General features: G+C 37.3%; 1 protein-coding gene and 1 pseudogene across 15 annotated transcripts in view; both read right to left on the reverse strand.

Annotated features, from left to right (window-relative positions):
- The window catches only part of Lrrc4c (leucine rich repeat containing 4C), a 1168074-nt gene that overhangs the window by 34304 nt on the left and 1116122 nt on the right, over nt 1-17648 (reverse strand). The window contains exon 2 of one of the 15 annotated variants that reach the window (XM_058583399.1): nt 15139-15244. The exons of the other annotated variants lie outside the window; for them this stretch is intronic. The gene's annotated coding sequence lies outside the window, so the exon portion shown is untranslated. The remainder of the gene's footprint in view (nt 1-15138; nt 15245-17648) is intronic. 15 annotated transcript variants of the gene reach the window in all.
- On the reverse strand, nt 894-7912 carry LOC124099961 (glutathione peroxidase 2-like; annotated as a pseudogene).

Below are 17648 nucleotides of genomic sequence, written 5' to 3' on the forward strand. Positions count from 1 at the left end.
GTCAATCCAACAGATTGACAGTCAAGTAAAAGCTATTCTGCTCAACTCTCTCCTACTTTCCCTAACTATGATCCATCAAAGAAGAGTCAGAGACAGCAGTAGGCCCATGGAACTGGGGGAGATATAGAGTACTGTCTGTTTGAGAATCCAGCCATGTCCATGTCCCAGTCTATAACTTGAGGCTCTCCACCAGCATTCAGCCTCAGTTGGGAAAGGCTGAAATTTTAATATTAAAATAAGTTGAACATTTTGAATATTACATATTCTGAACACTTTGATTACTATATGGTCTCATATTACCTATTTTCAGAAAGATTTTTTTTAATCTAAGAACAAACGATATTAACTTCAAGTAGGAGACGAGAATTAAATTGTCCTACGATTATTTACAACACATTATATTAATTCAATATAATAATCAAAATAATTTTACTGACTTCCAAAATCATGGGTTCCATGCTTTGAAATTTCAGGTAAGAATCTACTCCTCAAATACTAGCCTTATTTCTCTCTGGCTATGCTTTATATTTTGTTAATGATTTATAGTGAGCATAGTAACAGTTAAATAAAACATTAACTTGATAATCAGACTCTCAAATTGATACATCCAAGTTGCTTTTTAAACTGGCAATGAATATTCCCTTGTATTTTAATATTTTTAAGGTATCTATTTTCTGGAGAGTTCATGAAAAGAAAGGCACATTTGGAAGTTAGAAAATGAGAGTGAATAAATTAGCATCAATAAATTATATTCTAAGAGAGAATATAATTCTGCTTTTTTTTTTTTTTTTTTGCCATCTCTACATCTGACCTTTATTGGCCTCATCTGGCAGGCTGGCTCTGGGCCCTTCACACTTTTCAGGCACCACCCATAAGGGTTTATGAAAGCACCATTATTCTGTGAGGGCCCACAGCCTGCTGCCCAGTCTAAGAGCTCCAAGATGGTCTTCAGAGGGCTCAGAGAGGAAGGAAAAAAGCAGACAGGAGAGGCAGGGTTCTTCAATGAAGGGGTGGTGTGGAGGGAAAGCTTCTGTCCAGCAAGGGCTCCTGAGGGCACACTGCATCCTGTGGAAGAATACTTGGGAATGAACGGAGCAGGAGATCCATGTGCTCAGCAGCTCATGTAACACGATAACTCTGAGGAGGCGCTTGATGTTGATGGTAGGAAACGTACGCTGTAGCCTTGGAAGAGCTTACCTCCAACCCTATGAGGAACTTCTAGAAGTTCCAGGACACATCTGAGCAGAGCACTGGACTCCACATGATGGTCTCGGGATTGGTCATGAGGGAAAACAGGTCATCAAAAGGGTAGGGGAGTGTGTCCTTCAGGTAGGCAAAGACAGGATGCTCATTCTTCCTATCTACCTCACACTTTGGACAGGAGTAAAAGTGGGCTGGTGTCCACTCCTGAGCTGGACATACTTAGGACTGTTCCCAATCTCCTCATTTTGACAGTTCTCCTGATGTCCAAATTGGTTGCAAGGGAAGCCAAGAACCACCAGGTGCCTGGGAAGGTGGCATTGCAGCTCTCACTGAGTTGGGTGAAGTCCTGGGTGGTAGTGCCTGAGAGCAAGGCCACATTTTCAATGAGCACTGCCATGCCTTAGAAGGTGTTAAAATCTACCTTCTCGCCATCCAGGCTGATGGTACTAAGGTCATAGAAAGACTTGGAAATGTAGGCCATGGCGAAGTTCACAGTGAATCCTTCAGAGTGGTATGAACCCACTTAAGGGTCTCTCAAGGGAGTCTAGAATGTAATGCAGATTGAACAATTTACAGATGCTAGGGAATAAAAAAAAAATAATGATTTTGTATGTGTGAGTGTAAATTTGAGAAGAGAGAGGTCTTAGTCCTTTTGAGTGCCTATGTAAAAAGTACCGGAGACTAAGTAATTTATGAATTATAGGCATTTATTTCTCATGGTTATGAAAGCTAGGAAAAGTCCAAGATCAAGGTACGAGCAGATGTGGTATCCAGTGAAGGCCCAGTCTCTCTTTGCAAGATGGCACCTTATTGCTGCACACTCACATGGCAAAAGTGGAAGGGTAAAAAAATGACCTAGAGGGTTCCCACTAGCCCATAATTTTTCAGATCCATTCATAAGACCCTGCTTTCATGAATTAATCATCTCATAAAAGACAAACAGTACTATCACATTGATCTTGGGTTCAAAGATATAAATTTTTTTTTTGCTAATTTCCCCATATTTTTATTTGAGCATTAAAGATTTACATAATGGTGGGATTTGTGGTTATATATTTGTACATGCAAAAAATGCAACAATATAATCTGGCCAATATCATTCCCCAGTGTTTGTCCTTTCTCTTCCGTTCTCTCTGCCTCTCGTCCCATCCTCCTGTGGCCCTGTCCCTTTCCTTGACTATATTGAATCTTATTTTGAAAGTGCAGAAACCATGCATTCAAACCACAGCAGCAGAGGGAATACACAATAAGACATGAGGTTAGGACAACAGAAATAGTAAAATATTATTGGTGGAACATAGGCCTTTACAGGAATTTCTCTCATTTTAGTAGAGTACTACCAGTTATCCTCAATAGGTCTTTCTGAGTTCTCATGTCTTTTATAAAATATTAAATGAAAAAAAAAATTATGCCATGATTTTACCATTCACAGGGACCACACAGCTATTTTGGCCTTTACGTTTTGTTGTTGATTTTTCCTGTGTGTCCATAATCTTCCCTTTCTTCACTGTTTTTATAGGCATATTTAAAGTGTCAGTTCCATGTAAGACAGTGTAGTCAACTTATCTGACAAGATAAAACGTCAAAACAAAACCCAGTTCACCTGCCTATTCCAACTTACTATTTCTAACAGGAATTGTATGTCTTGGGAGGCCTTTAAAAGCTCGCAGGCTAAGAAAATGCTACTTAGAAGCATTAGTAATTAATATAAAATAATTATTAATTGCTTAAGCTTTATAGATAAACCTGAAAAAAGGTCTTTTGTGCCATCTCATACGTACCTATAGCAATGCTCCGCTCAGATGTACAGAAAAGATAGAATCAATCTCCCTATCCTCCTATTACATTGAAATCCTCGAAACTATTCTTGACGGTGAGTAACAGAAATGAAAAGCAGAAGCAAAAACAAGGTAGTATTTTTTCCCCTAACATTTGTCCCCTGAGACTGTGAAAATTTTCTGGTTTGGCCAAGAACTCAGTACTATAAATATTCATGAATGAATGAAGGCAGGCAGTGGATTGCATTCATAGTCCAATGATTTAACTTCTTACTCATTATCATCATCTTTTCATTGTCTTGAAAAATTGATTCCAGGAAAAAAAAGAAAGAAAGAAAGACTGACCATTACATTATGCCAGACATCATTTCCGGTCCCAGCTTTGCTGTCTCCTCTCAGGGACTTAGTCAGCTTGACCTTCATTAGCTCATGAGCATCACAGTAGCAAACCCTCACCACCTTTGCTTCCATGTGGACATTTTTTCATGGGTAGAAAGGTTAAAGCAAAAATTGATTTTAATAATATTTGATGCAGAATTAAAAAGACACAGATCAAATAAAGAAATTCCTTCCACGGACACAGGGTACGAGAGAGAGAGAGCAAACAAGCACCTATTTGATTATTTCTGACCTCTCCCAAAGGCTGAAATTCCTTGTCATGCTTCCAGAACTTGGCAGAATGCTCTGTCATTCCTCTTTTGCTTGTGTGGGGCTCCCCTCACCCCATTAGGACTGAGATACTTGAAGAAATCCATAAGTTTGTCATCTTTGTAGCTTGAGGTTCATCTGCTTATGTCCCAGTATTGTCTTTATCAGGGCCAAATACTGTAGTAAACTCTTTAAGTGTGCCATTTAATCCTCTTCAATCATAAGGAAGCAGTGACTTATAAGGTTAAGTAACTCAGTCAAAATCAGAATAGTTGGTAGGTAACAAAGCAAGGTTTCTTGCTCAAGCTGTCCATATCCAAAAGTAAGGCACTTTATATTGAACTTCTAAGAACCTAGTTTCAGGAAGAAAGATTTGGATAGTTTTTGCTGCAATCATTTTCATGACTTGGTATTAACTCTTAACTACCGCTCAGCTTTTCTGGATGAAATGTGCTAATTTGCCATCTCACCTCATCTACAAGCTCCATTATCCCACTAAGCACGTCCACTACCTATCCCTTTTGTCTTTTGTCTTCAATTATGATTTTGTTAAAGGGCACCAACCATATTGCACCTAGTCTCGGTTAAGCAGGCATGCCATTTGTCAAGGAGCCAAGCAAGAAAAGTCCTCCTAGTGGCCCCCTTAAGCCACAGCTTGGCACATTTCCCAGAAAGCACAGTGCATCCTATCCATGCTCTGCCCACCATAGCATGGATAAGGAAGGACATTTATATCCATTAATAGTTTCAGGTGAATTTCCAACCAAATTTTATAACAGTCCAGAAAGAACTACATTTCATATTATCTTGAAGGTTTGATCTTAGAAAGGATCGGCTATCTTTCAGAGGGTTTTGAAAAATGTGTGCTGCTTTTCAAAAGACGTCACCACCACCTTTGATCTTTGGAGTCTTTTCTTATTTCTATTGGAGGTGAGAGTAAGGTGATATAAAATCTCTTAGGAAGGAATCTCTAGGTTGTAAAATATCCACACTATAAAGACATTTGGTGTCAAGGTATCAACTGAATAGGCTGAACCATGGTTGACTCCAGTCCAATGCCAAGATGTGAAACAAAAATAATATGCTAGTAAGTGAGTATGTGTGTATTTTGAAGTTTGATATGTTATCTGTGAGTTGTACTGTATGCCGCTTCTAGAGTCATTTATCCTATGAGTAGCAATTTAGTAAAATACATAACAGCAATTATAATACCTCAATATAAATACCACAAAGAAGAAAATTCCAAAGCCAATTTTGGTAAAGAGAATTCTAAGATGACCCCAAGCCACACTCTCATAGAATCCTTGATCTCACACTTTGAGTATCAGTAGGAGCTAGAACTTGCTTCTAACCAGTGAAAATAACAGAAGTGGTGGAATAATTCCTCACTTGAGAAATCTACACCATGTGCCAAAGGTGATAGGAGGTCATAGCTGTGATGTCATGATTTTATACAAGATCTGACTTGTCATACCAAAGCAAGCAGAGTAGAGAGAAGAGAAAGGGGGAGGGAGAAGAGGAAGGGATGCAGAGGGCTGGGGACTGAATTAGAACAAAGAATATTCCATGCTTTGATAATTAGTCAAATGATTACTATTGTTATGTTTAACTAAATAGAACCAATAAAAGAGAGAAAGGAAGAGATCGACTTTCCTATTGGCTTTGAAAAGTTTTCACATGGCTGCCAGGAGGTAATATGACAGGAGCTGGGAGTGACCTGCGGGAAATGAGTAGGTGGCCAAACAGAGAGCCAGCAAGAAAGCTCGGATGAGTCTTAAACTACCAGAAACTGAATTATTCCAAAAAAAAATTTAAACTTACAAAAGGGCCTAAGCTCCACCTAAAACCTGGTGGTCACTTAGATCACACTCTGTGAAACCTGAGAAGACCTAGCTAAGCTGTGTCTGAGAGATTTATGATAATTTGTTATCCAGCATAGAAAAATAAAACTTAAAAGATTTTTTTTTCCCTGAAATCATAGGGTCTGCATTTCAATTTTTTGCAAAAGCATATTTTCTCAATAATGGAGCAGAACCTTAATGAAAAAGAATCTTCAGTGGGAGGAAGACCCATGAAACACGTTGTTTCTTTCCTGAATTAAGTGGACACAAGCATGTCCAGGAGATGCTCTAAAAAAATGAAGACGGATATCAGGCTGCTTATTAAATTCAGGACATTTTGTCAAAGTGGAGCATAAGTATTTTTCTTCAGATATTTAAAAGTTATAAAAGTGAAATAATTTTCATATTAAGTATACAGACAAGTATTTAGTAAGAAATCATGAGTCACACAAATGTACCATCAAGGAGGTCATTCTCTTGTTGGAAGTTAAAAAATATGACATTAACCAAGCAGCTTGGTTATAGTCTGATTATAGTTCTTTGTGCTCATCCTGACATGTGTTTGTGCATGTGTTTATGTGTCTCCAGGTGTGTCTGCAAGTTTCTCTGTCCATAGCTATGTGTATATGTGTGCATGTGTATACACATCTGTGTGTTGTACCTATGTGTATCTGGGTCTATGTATGTCTATGTGCATCTGACTGTGTTAATACCTTTTTGTGTGTTTGTATCTGTGAATATGTGTTGTGAAAGTGTAAGTATGTATCTCATCAGTGACAGCATGTGTGTGTGTGTGTGTGTGTGTCTCTATGTGTGTTTGTTTATGTGTGTAAATGTCTGTGTTGGTGTATCTGCCTGTGTGAGAAACTTGGAGAAGATGGAGAAAAAAACCAATGAAGCCCTTCAAAGGCCTTTGCAAGTGTAACAAGGAACAGAGAGAAAAAAACAAAAACAAAAACAATAAAAAGCATCAATTTTGGACTCTGGAGTCTAGTTTTAGTTTTAACTCTGTGATATATTAGTTCAATGACTTTGGTAACCTGCTTCAGTCCTGAACTTTGGGTTTCTCATAATAAAATAAGAATCACATCCTAAGAACTTTAACTAGCTCACTGGCAGGATAGTTTAGAAAACTGTTTGGCTCTCTGTAATAAAACTGGATATACTCATGCCCTGTGACCCAGCAATTCCTTTCGTAGGTATCTATAACCAATTCCAAAGTGTTCAAATATTAACGAAAGGCATGCATTAGACTACTATAGCAGCACTAGGCCAAAACTTGAACTACCCTAATGTCTATCAACAACAAATAAACAGATAATCTGTGGTATACATATTTAATAGAGTATTATACAGAAGCAATCTGTTGCTTACAAAAATACAGGAGAATCTCACAAATGTAATGTGAACAAAAGAAGCCAGGTACATATGAGTTATATAAAGTACATAAATAAGCAAACCTAAGAAATCTGAATCTACACTCTTAGAACCCAGGATTGTGTTATTCTTGACAAGAAAGCCCTGGGGAGGGTTCATGTGATGTGAGAGGTGTCATCAGATTTCTCATTCTGAGTCCTGGTTACCTGTGTGATCAATTTGTATAATCTCATGGAGTTGCACACTTCTTATATGTGTACTTCTCCTGTTAGAATATTGGACGTTGATACATTCTAAAAGCATAGTGTCAAACAACTTCTAGTTAGGATGGTATACATGACCATGACTCTACAAAGTTCAGCACGGCAGTTCTATGAGAAAACTTTTTTCAAACTGTGAACAATGACCACTAGTTAGTCATAAAATCAACTTATGGATTCTGACGTATATTAAGTAAGTGAAAGAGAACAGGACAGAAAATATCACAGTGGATCTGAGGGTGTAGCTCAGTAGTAAAATACTTAAGTGCTTACTTACATGCACAAAGTTCTTTGTTTGATCCCCAGAACTGAGAGAGAGAGAGAGAGAGAGAGAGAGAGAGAGCGAGAGCGAGAGAGAGAGACAGGGGGGAAGAGAGAGAGAACATGCATTACATACAAAGATCATTTTGTGATAAAGACATACATATATGTGTTACATGGTTTGATATGTAAAATATACATTGTATTAAGCATCTCTGTTAAAAAGCATAAATGTTACTGCCATGTAGGGTCCCTGATATGCATTCACACAGCCTGTCCCTGCAGAATGGCTCACTGAAGCAGTGAGCAGGTTTGATTTCACCTAGTGACATGAAGAAGCATTTCAACAGGGGAACGGTAAAGTACAATTAAATCATTACAAGCTTATATTCATAAGTAAGAGCAGCCACTGGTCACTCCTGGCCATTTGCCAGAAGACCTGGGGCTGTGCATACAGTGTGGGGCCTGCAGGCTATGGATTCCTTCCATAGTCAGGAGAGCTATGGTCTTCCAAGTGAAGTTCTTCAAAGTGCACAGACTTCGTCTCAACCAATTTCCTCAGGAACACTAGAGCAGATGCAGCAAGTGGTAGCACTGTGCTTGGGTGAAGATGTGGAATGGAAAATATTGTTCATTTGCATATTCCCAAAATAATGGGATGAAGATAATAATTAATAGCTATATTTATACCCCTTGATTTAATTAATTCCAGCTAAGATGATTGTAAACATGTGATTTTATGTTTGGGTAAATGTGTCAATGAGAAAATTAGTCACGAATACAGACACTGAGCAAAAATTAAAAGGCCACCCACAAAAGCCGGGGGACTAGATAGCTCTTGGTTTTCTACTTCGGGACAGATTTCACCCACAGAAATCACTAGCACTGTTGTATGACAGTAAGGGTTCTTGAGAAGTGGTGGGGAGAACAGTACACACAAAATTAAGAGTGAGTAAAGGGTAGGATGAGGTTAATGTTGGAGCCTGTTCCAAATTCAGATGATTGCAGCTTTAGAAAAGCAGGCGTTTGAGGTGGGGTCATTTCACAGCAGACCTACACACCTTAACATCTTTCCCAAGGAAAGGAAATTTGAAATAAGAATATCAGTGAGGAAATAGGATTAGAGATGAAACCTGCCTTATTTAGAGACAGAGATTACTCCAACACTCTGTTTTTTCAAAACCAAATGGGAATCAAATGGTGGAGAAGGGCTGTTCAGAGGGACAAATATGCAATTTTATTAAAAGTCTAATTTAATTTTTTTCATTGGGCATAGTTATGAGATATAGTGTGATAAATTGATGCATGTATAATTGATGGGATAAGCATTGCTGTCTCCTTAAACATTTATTATTTCTTGTGGTAAGAAGCTTCAAATTCCTCTTTTCCAGCTTTTTATAAAATATATAATAAGTTATTGTAGACTACAGTCACTGTACTGTGCTATAGAACACTGGAACTTATTATTCCTGTCTAATGGCATTTTAGTACCTGTTACTCAACCATGTTCTATTTTCTTTATACTTCCTAAGCTCTAGCAATCACTATTCCACTCTCTGCTTCTGTGAAATCAACTCCTTTTAGAGTCCACATGTGAGTGAGAACATGCAGTATTTCTTTTTCTGTGCCTGACTTATTTCATTTAACACAATGTCTTCCAGATCTATCCATGATACTGAATATGACAGAATTTCATTCTTTGTATGGCTGAATAATATTCCATGGTACAGAGGAAGAACTTATGTATGGTTGGTGGGAATGTAAATTAATACGGCCATTGTGGAAAAGAGTAAGGGGGTCTCTCAAAAACTAAAAATTGAACTACCATATGATTCAGCTACTTCACTCCTGGGTATTTATTTAAAGGAAAGTAAAACTATATGAAATAGATATCCACATGTTCATGATTCTTACACAGTATACACAAAAGCTAAGATATGTAATCATTTGTGGCATCCTGTGACAAACGAATGAAAAATAACTTAAATTTTTGAGAAGCCATTTATGGATAGATCTGGCCCAAAATACAAAGAAATGGCGTTCCAGGTAGGAATATCCACTGACCAAAGTTACACAGGTGGTTGGAACTGACTAAAGAGAGGCACATTCAGATTTGCTCCAGTCCCGACGCCTCAGGTCAGTGAGCTCGCTTGGCCTCTGTGAAGGTAGAGACCCTGAAAATCTTCCCCGTGAGCTGGGGGCCTTCCCTTGGGCTGGTAAAAGCTGGGAGCACACAGGACAGAAGTTCCCTGCCTTCAGCTCTTCAATTGCCAAGTGCTCCTGTCCTGGGAAGGGTCAGGTGGAAAAGAGAAACTTCATATCAGAGATAACGATCATCGCCCTAATTAAGGCCACTGTCTCATGTGGTGACTGCAAACACAGCTTCAAAGGCTCCACATCAGGGAGAAATCTGACTGGGAAAGGAGAGGCACAGGGAATCCTTTACGTAACCAAGAATGAAGGAGAATCTTTAATTTTCTGTTAATTACATCTTTTAAGTCTATAATTTCTGAGTAGGGGAGATAGGGCCAAATCAAATCAGCGCTGCTGCGCGACACAGCAGTTCCATTTTAATTAACAGCCACCACCTTCAGATTACCTCTAGTAAGGGTAGAGACTGGAGGTACCCGGAGCCTCCGTCTTTACTTGAGCTTTTCCCTTTTAATTGTTGCCTGAGCAGTTCTCACCCTTGACTTTAATGAAACAACTTTGCAGTGCAGCGTTTTAATTCATAATAGCTACAGAAACAAAGGAGAATGCACTCTTCTGAATCGCGCACATGCGCGCATAGACACACACACACACAAACACAAATACACATATATCTATTCATAGACATGCACAGGTATATATTAGCATCTAAAATATATGCAATATTTAGACATTTTTTTTTCTGGAATAGGATGAGCTATGAATAGGATGACAGTATTCTGAAAGAGTTCATAGATACTGTTAACTGGCTCATTTTCCAGTCAAAATGTGAACAATCCACAGAAAATAAAGTCAGTATTATTCTATGTGGATGAAATTCTGGCCCAGGCAGAAGTGCAAAGCATTCATACATGGATAGTGGCACAGATTAACTCATCATGAGATCATGTGTTAATCAAGAAAACATGAATCAAACATTAATGAACCCTGAGGAAGGAAAACGATGAAACTCATAAAGTTATTCTGGCTTTATTGAAATCCTAAATTTTCAAATATGAAATTATATTAGTGTATATAGTATATTAATGGGTACTCTATGGGATATTAACTAAACTATTCTTTTACTTGTATTTCTTACTTCCTTATGACTTAAAAGATATAAGTAAAAAAGTAATGTGGTACATTTATAGTAGGAGGCTAAATAAATGTGAGTGGGGGTTAACCTCATCAAGGATGTGGCTCAAAATATAGAGGTGGGGAAAAAAAGACTATATAAAATTCTTCCTAGCCAGGTGCAGTGGCATTCACCTATAGTCCTACATACTTCAAAGGTTAAGGCAGGAGGATCAGTTTGAGGCCAGTTTGAGGATCAGTTTGAGGCCAGTCATGGCAATGCAGTGAGATCCTACCTCAAAATTTAAAAAATAGGAAAAAAAAGGGGATGGTATAGCAGTTGGGATGTAGTTCAGTGGTTAAGTGCCCCTGGGCTCGATTTCCAGTACTGGAAAAAAAAAATTCTGCCTCCAGGATGAATTCTTATTGTATATTAAATTTTTGATGTGAAAATATTTGTAGGGTGGGGAGGAAAATCAAATTTAAAGTATAGAGATGACCTGAGACACATTTATTTACTTACTTCCCCAGTTTCACCACACAGGTTTGTTTTAGTAGACATATAAACACGGGGTATATAGAATTCACCTGTATTTTCACATATTATTGGTATAATATTTTGAATTGATAAAGGCTGCTCAAAAAAATGTTATTTTTTAGTTGGAATAAACAATGCATATGTTTGTCAGTTCAGATTCTATTTATGTTTCTGTTTGTGAAGATCTATGATTTGATAACTATTATGGATCTGATCTTACTCTAAGACTCTTGGCCAACTCTGCTGTCCCATTTTTAAAAAGAGGATATAAAATGCAGTATCACTTATAAAATCTCCATTTCACACCATCTTCTTATGGGCACCAATTATGTTTTCAACCAACCCCTGACCAGCATTGGTGAGCTGCATTACTCAAAATATTAATTTGAAACCTTTCTCCTTGTTCTTCCCTTTTGCAGATGTGAGCTAATATTAGACTTAGTTATGAGATGTATTTAATTTCTTTTGTGTAAAGGAAACCATGGTGATACTAGCAAGGCTTTACAATAATATAACACAGAGAGTTATCCCAGATGAAGTCTGAATTTGCAGAATTATTACAGAGTCCCATTTTGGCAGTGGGTAGTAATAGTGCCAGAATGCTACATAAAGGTCTCTCCACGTGACTGCGCTTCTGCTTATGGATATTTGTGTACTTCCTCTTGTAAACCCAACACACACATATAAACCGTTAAAAGAATGTAAAAACAGTTTAGCCAATGAGTCATCACACAACCCCTGCTTTGTTCCAGTGTAATCATAGCTGCACATTAATTTGGATGCTAACTATGCCCCTTTGGTAAACACAAAGGCAGAGGACCTTGTGCACCCAAGGAGATGCTTTAAAGGGCTCACTCAGTGAAAACATCTGCAGAGACTATTTTAAATCAGGGCCTCCAAATTACATCTTCAGGAAGAGTACGCTACTCCTTGCAGTAAACTAAAGTTTCACAGTGAAGCTACATTCAGAGGGGAAGAGAAAAAAAAATAAAGAAACAAAAAAGACAGAAATAACCAGAAAAGAAAGGACAAAAGGATGAAAGGAAAGGTGATAAAGAATGCAAGACATTCCACACCTATCTCTGGAGTCCAAGGAAAGCAAATGCTACCATCTCCAAAGTTAGATAGCTGCTATGAGAAATCCAAGCTATGTTGTAAACTTTTTGTTGTTGCTGTTGTTAAGAAATTAGAAATCCAACCTATAAGGAGAGAGAAGAACTGTCCACCAAGTGGGAGTTTCCCTGGGATTTTATATTTCTTCCTCCAGAAATTTCAGGCTCACCTTATCTTCCAACACACAAGTAACAAAGTGAGAGCATTTCTCTTTGGGATGTGAGAGATACAGTCCAAAGTCAAGATTGCAAACTTTGGATCGGGGGAGGGGGGGTCTATAAACCAAAGCAGACTGTTTCTGAAGGACTTCTCAGAGCTTTTCACACGCTAATGAACATCACCATTTCCAATGTGAGGGAGGCATATTATATGTAGTGGGAAAGTAGATCAAGGCTTTCTTTAACCAGAGCAAATACACTGAGAGAAATCATGCCCCTTAAAACTGATTCTGGAAAAGACTAAATCAGACTTTTTTTTTTCAGTTTTTATGTATCAGGTAAAATCATAACTTAAGAAATCTTAAAACAAAAATTTCAAACATATTGAATATGAGGTCAAGAAATTTTAAATTTAACTGCAGTCTGTCAATTTCTATATCCTCCTCTGCCTGTTTTTTATTTTAATTTGTTATATATGATGGCAGAATTCATTACAATTCATATTAAACATATAGAGCACAATTTTTCATATCTCTGGTTGAACACAAAGTACAGTCACACCATTTGTGTCTTCATACATGTACTTAGGGTAATGATACCTATGTCATTCCACCATCATTTTTTACCCTCATGTCCCCTCCCTTCCCCTCCCACATCTTTGCCCTATCTAGAGTTCCTCTAATCATCCCATGCTCTCCCTCCCAACCCCATTATGAAACAGCCTCCTTATATCAGAGAAAACATGCAGCCTTTGGTTTTGGGGGATTGGCTAACTTCACTTAGCATTATATTCTCCAACTCCATCCATTTACCTGCAAATGCCATGATTTTATTCTCTTTTATTGCTGAGTAATATTCCATTGTGTGTATATACACATTTTTTTCATCCATTCATCTACTGAAGGGCATATAGGTTGGTTCCACAGTTTAGCTATTGTGAATTGTGCTGCTATAAATATTGATGTGGCTGAGTCCCTGTAGCATGCTGTTTTTAAGTCCTTTGGTTATAGAATGAGAGTGGGATAGCTGGGTCAAATAGTGGTTCCATTCCCAGCTTTTCAAGGAACCTCCTGCTGCTTTCCATATTGGTCGCACCAATTTGCAGTCCGACCAGCATTTATGTATAAATGTGCCTTTCCCCCTGCATCCTCACCAACAATTATTGTTGTCTATGTTCTTAATACCTGCCATTCTGACTGGAGTTGAGATAAAATCTTAGAGTAGTTTTGATTTGCATTTCTCTAATTTCTAGAGATGTTGAACATGTTTTTAATATATTTGTTGCTTGATTGTACATTATCTTCTGAGAGGTGTCTGTTCAGGTCCTTGGACCATTTATTGATTGGGCTATTTAGTTTTTTTTTTTTTTTTTGTGTTTAGCTTTTTGAACTCTTTATATACTCTAGAGATTAGTGCTCTACCTGATGTACAAGTGGTAAAAATTTGTTCCCAAGATGTCGGCTCTCTATTCACCTCACTGATTGTTTCTTTTACTGAGAAAAAGCTTTTTAGTTTGAATCCATCCCATTTATTTGATTCTTGATTTTAATTCTTGTGCTAAAGAATTCTTATTAAGGAAGTTGGGGCCTAATCCGACATGATGGAGATTTGAGCCTACTTTCTCTTCTAATAGGCCCTGGGTCTCTGGTTTAATTCCTAGGTCCTTGATCCACTTTGAGTTGACTTTTGTGCATGGTCAGAGATAGGGTTTCCAATTTTCAAGCACCATTTGTTGAAGAGGCTATTTTTTCTCCAATGTATGTTTTTGGTGCCTTTGTCTAATATGAGATAATTGTAATTATGTGAGTTAGTCTCTGTATCCTCTATTCTGTATCATTGGTCTACCAGTCTGTTTTGGTGACAATACCATCCTGTTTTGTTACTATTGCTCTGTAGTTTAGTTTAAGGTCTGATATAGTGATGCCACCTGCTTTGCTCTTCTTGCTAAGGATTGCTTTAGGTATTCTGGGTCTCTTGTTTTTCCAGAAGAATTTCATGACTGCTTTTTCCATTTCTATGAGGAATGCCATTGGAATTTTGATTGGAATTGCATCAAATCTGTATAGTGCTTTACGTAGTATGGTCATTTTGACAATATTAATTCTGCCTATCCAAGAACAAGGGAGATTTTTCCATCTTCTAAGGTCTTCTTTAATTTCTCTCTTTAGTGTTCTGTAGTTTTTGTTGTAGAGGTCTTTCACCTCTTTTGTTAGGTTGATTTCCAAGTATTTTATTTTATTTTTTTTCGAGGCTAATGTAAATGGGGTAGTTTCCCTTGTTTCCTTTCCAGAGGTGATTCAAACATTTTAGATAAGGTATCTAACAATATTTTATATTTAATAGAGCAGAATGTTTTTAAAAGTCATTACTAATAAACTTGTGAGAAATTTATTTAAGAATTACTTTAGGAATGGATTTTTGTATTGTGGGTAGAGATTAATAATTTTAACAAACAAATTGATTAGAAACTGGTTCTTACTACCTTTAAGTTTGGCCTTTCTGCATGTTGGTATTATTTACTAATACACCAAATAAAATCATGCAAGAATTCAGCATTAACTTGGCTTTAAAAAAATTAAGATATTAGATCTTTGAGAGTCAGGTGAGAATTTGTAAATAAAAACACCAGCAATAACTGGAACCCATGAGGATCGAGACTGATGGGGGTAGGGAACTGATGATGTTTGCTAGACTTACTATTTACATTAGGCAATATATTAAATTCATCTCCACTGTGCTTGACATATGATGAGCATCCAATGGTAGTATCTATTTTCACATGCTGTTGATATTGTTATTTTATCTACAACAGAAAAAATGAGATATTTATGAGCATGAAAGAAACCTCTAGAAGAAAGAAGACAAAAACAAGTGATGATTTCCGACAGAGTGATCCTCAAGTACAGAGGACAGAATGAGTTTGTTCTTGAACTAATTTAATCTAATCAATCCATTCCCTATTCTAGTCTAATGACCAGAGGTAGCTCAGTATTTGGATGGTCTAATTCAGCTGACATCACCAGCAGGTCCACAGACTTACCCAATTATTTTTCTGTACCATCATGTACCAAAATGTTGGCCTGGACATCTATTTCCCCACAATCTAGACATTTCTCCTCCTACTAACCAGCCAAGTGATACTAAATACATCAAATAAATCAATTAATAAAAAATATGTCTTACCATCTACATGGGTTTTAATGTGTCCCCTCCAAACTTTATGTCAAAACTTAATCCCTGTTGTAATGTTATAAGGTATTAAGTGGTATTAAGGGGATGGGGACTTTGGGGAAGTAATTACAAATAGTGCTTTATAAGAGGGTAATAGTGTAGAGGTTCATACTCTTCCCCCTTTCTTGTCTCTTTTAAGACCTCTCTTAAATTGGGAGGCATGGAAATATTACAATTAAAAGCCCAGGTCCTGGAGGTGGAGAACCCTAAAGTTCAGGGTCCTTTAAATTAATAGCCCAATCCCCCCAAAAAAACAAGGAACACTGACATCTATCCTAAAGTGTTGATGGAAAGATTAATAGAAGATGCATGCATGGAGTTAGCACGATTCCCGGCATAGAGTTGATGTGAAGTAAATGTTAGATGCTGTTAACCTTATTTGACTAAGAACCTACTGGCCAGAGGTTCCACTGGAATGATTGGCAACTTGAAGCATGTGCAGAATACAAATTATAAATCGATTATTTCACTCACACAAGATTATTTTGCAGAAGTATAATGTAAACCTATTTTATTTGGTTGTCCTGAATCATTGAAACAATATTCATTGATTTAAATGAAACTGAAAATCAGGAGTAACTTTAGCAAGTAGAAGCCACATTCATAGTTATTTTATCCCAATATAACTGATTTATCTAAGAGACTCCCTCTCAAAGTTATTACTCAAGTCTGTGAGAAGGTGACGATCATCTACAATTCATGATGATTTAAGGAGACTGGACTTCAATCTGTGTGAATACACATGTGCCTGTATGTGTGTGTGTGTTTGCATGTGTGTGTGTTGCCCTGCATGGAACAATTTTTTTTCCCTGAAGTAGCCATAGGAAGAGTTGTGTGTGTGTGTGTGTGCATGTGTGTGTGTGTGTGTGAATTTTCTTCCTACTCTATAATCATAACAGCAGCTTAATATTTGACCATATGATCATATAGTACACAAAGGAAAAAGTAGAAGAGCAATAACAATAACCAATGGATTTTTTATTGCATTATAGCTTATAAAATATTTTCCCACTCATTATCTCACTTGATCCTCCCAGAGGATAGTTCAAATAATTGTAAGTAATATTTCCATTTCAAAGTAGAAGGAACTGAGATCAGATGTCTTAATTAAAGTCACAGAACTACTCTTTGATACAGGTGGTACTAAATCTGTCATTTTCAACTTCAAATATCCTTTACATTATACCTTGATATAATAATTAGGTAAAAGCTAGATGGACAGATTAATTACCTAGAATATAGTTAGAAAGAGAAACTGCATTAATGCATCCACTCTACCATATTCATGTAAAATAATTTCTATGAATCTGTTTTCAAAACACTCCATCTTTTCCATCTTGAGTACCAATATCATATATCAGAGGTTGCATAATATTTGATTGTGCTAAACTTATCTGATGCTATTTACCCATGAAACAAGAAATTTAATGTCCCTGGAAAATTTACCATTAAATGAAAATTCACAGCATTGTCTAGCTACTCCAAGTGTCTTTACACTTTGTAGACAAATAGTTGGTTTGCTGCCTTACTCAACATCCAGGCTGCCCACTGAATGAGGAAAGTCAAATTGGCTCATCTCTGGGAAATTCTCCACTTAGCCATTCACAGCTGAATTCTTCTATCCTGATGAAACACCCAGGCTAACAGGCCACAGAGAGAACCATTAGAACCCCATTATTCAGAGGGTTCTCATCTCATTTTACTAGCTTCAGACTTGAAACCATACTGTCCTCTACAGAGTGATGGCAGTTTTTTGCCATCTGGGAACAATATTCTGAACCTTTAAGGTGGCCACAAATATTATTAACTACAAAGCTGGCTTGTCCTAGATAAACTCACAGAAACAAAGCAATCTCAAAGAAACATAGACTCTCTTAAACCCTCTGGAACATAAGAAATGACCAAATTTATTCACATTCAAAGTGTAGACTGACATATTTGAGAATGTCAAGTGGTGTATTAAGACCAGACCTTGA

Source organism: Marmota monax, unplaced genomic scaffold, assembly GCF_021218885.2.
Source record: "Marmota monax isolate L192 unplaced genomic scaffold, Marmota_monax_Labrador192_F-V1.1 WCK01_AAM20220418_F8-fsc00047, whole genome shotgun sequence".
Lineage (NCBI taxonomy): Eukaryota > Metazoa > Chordata > Mammalia > Rodentia > Sciuridae > Marmota > Marmota monax.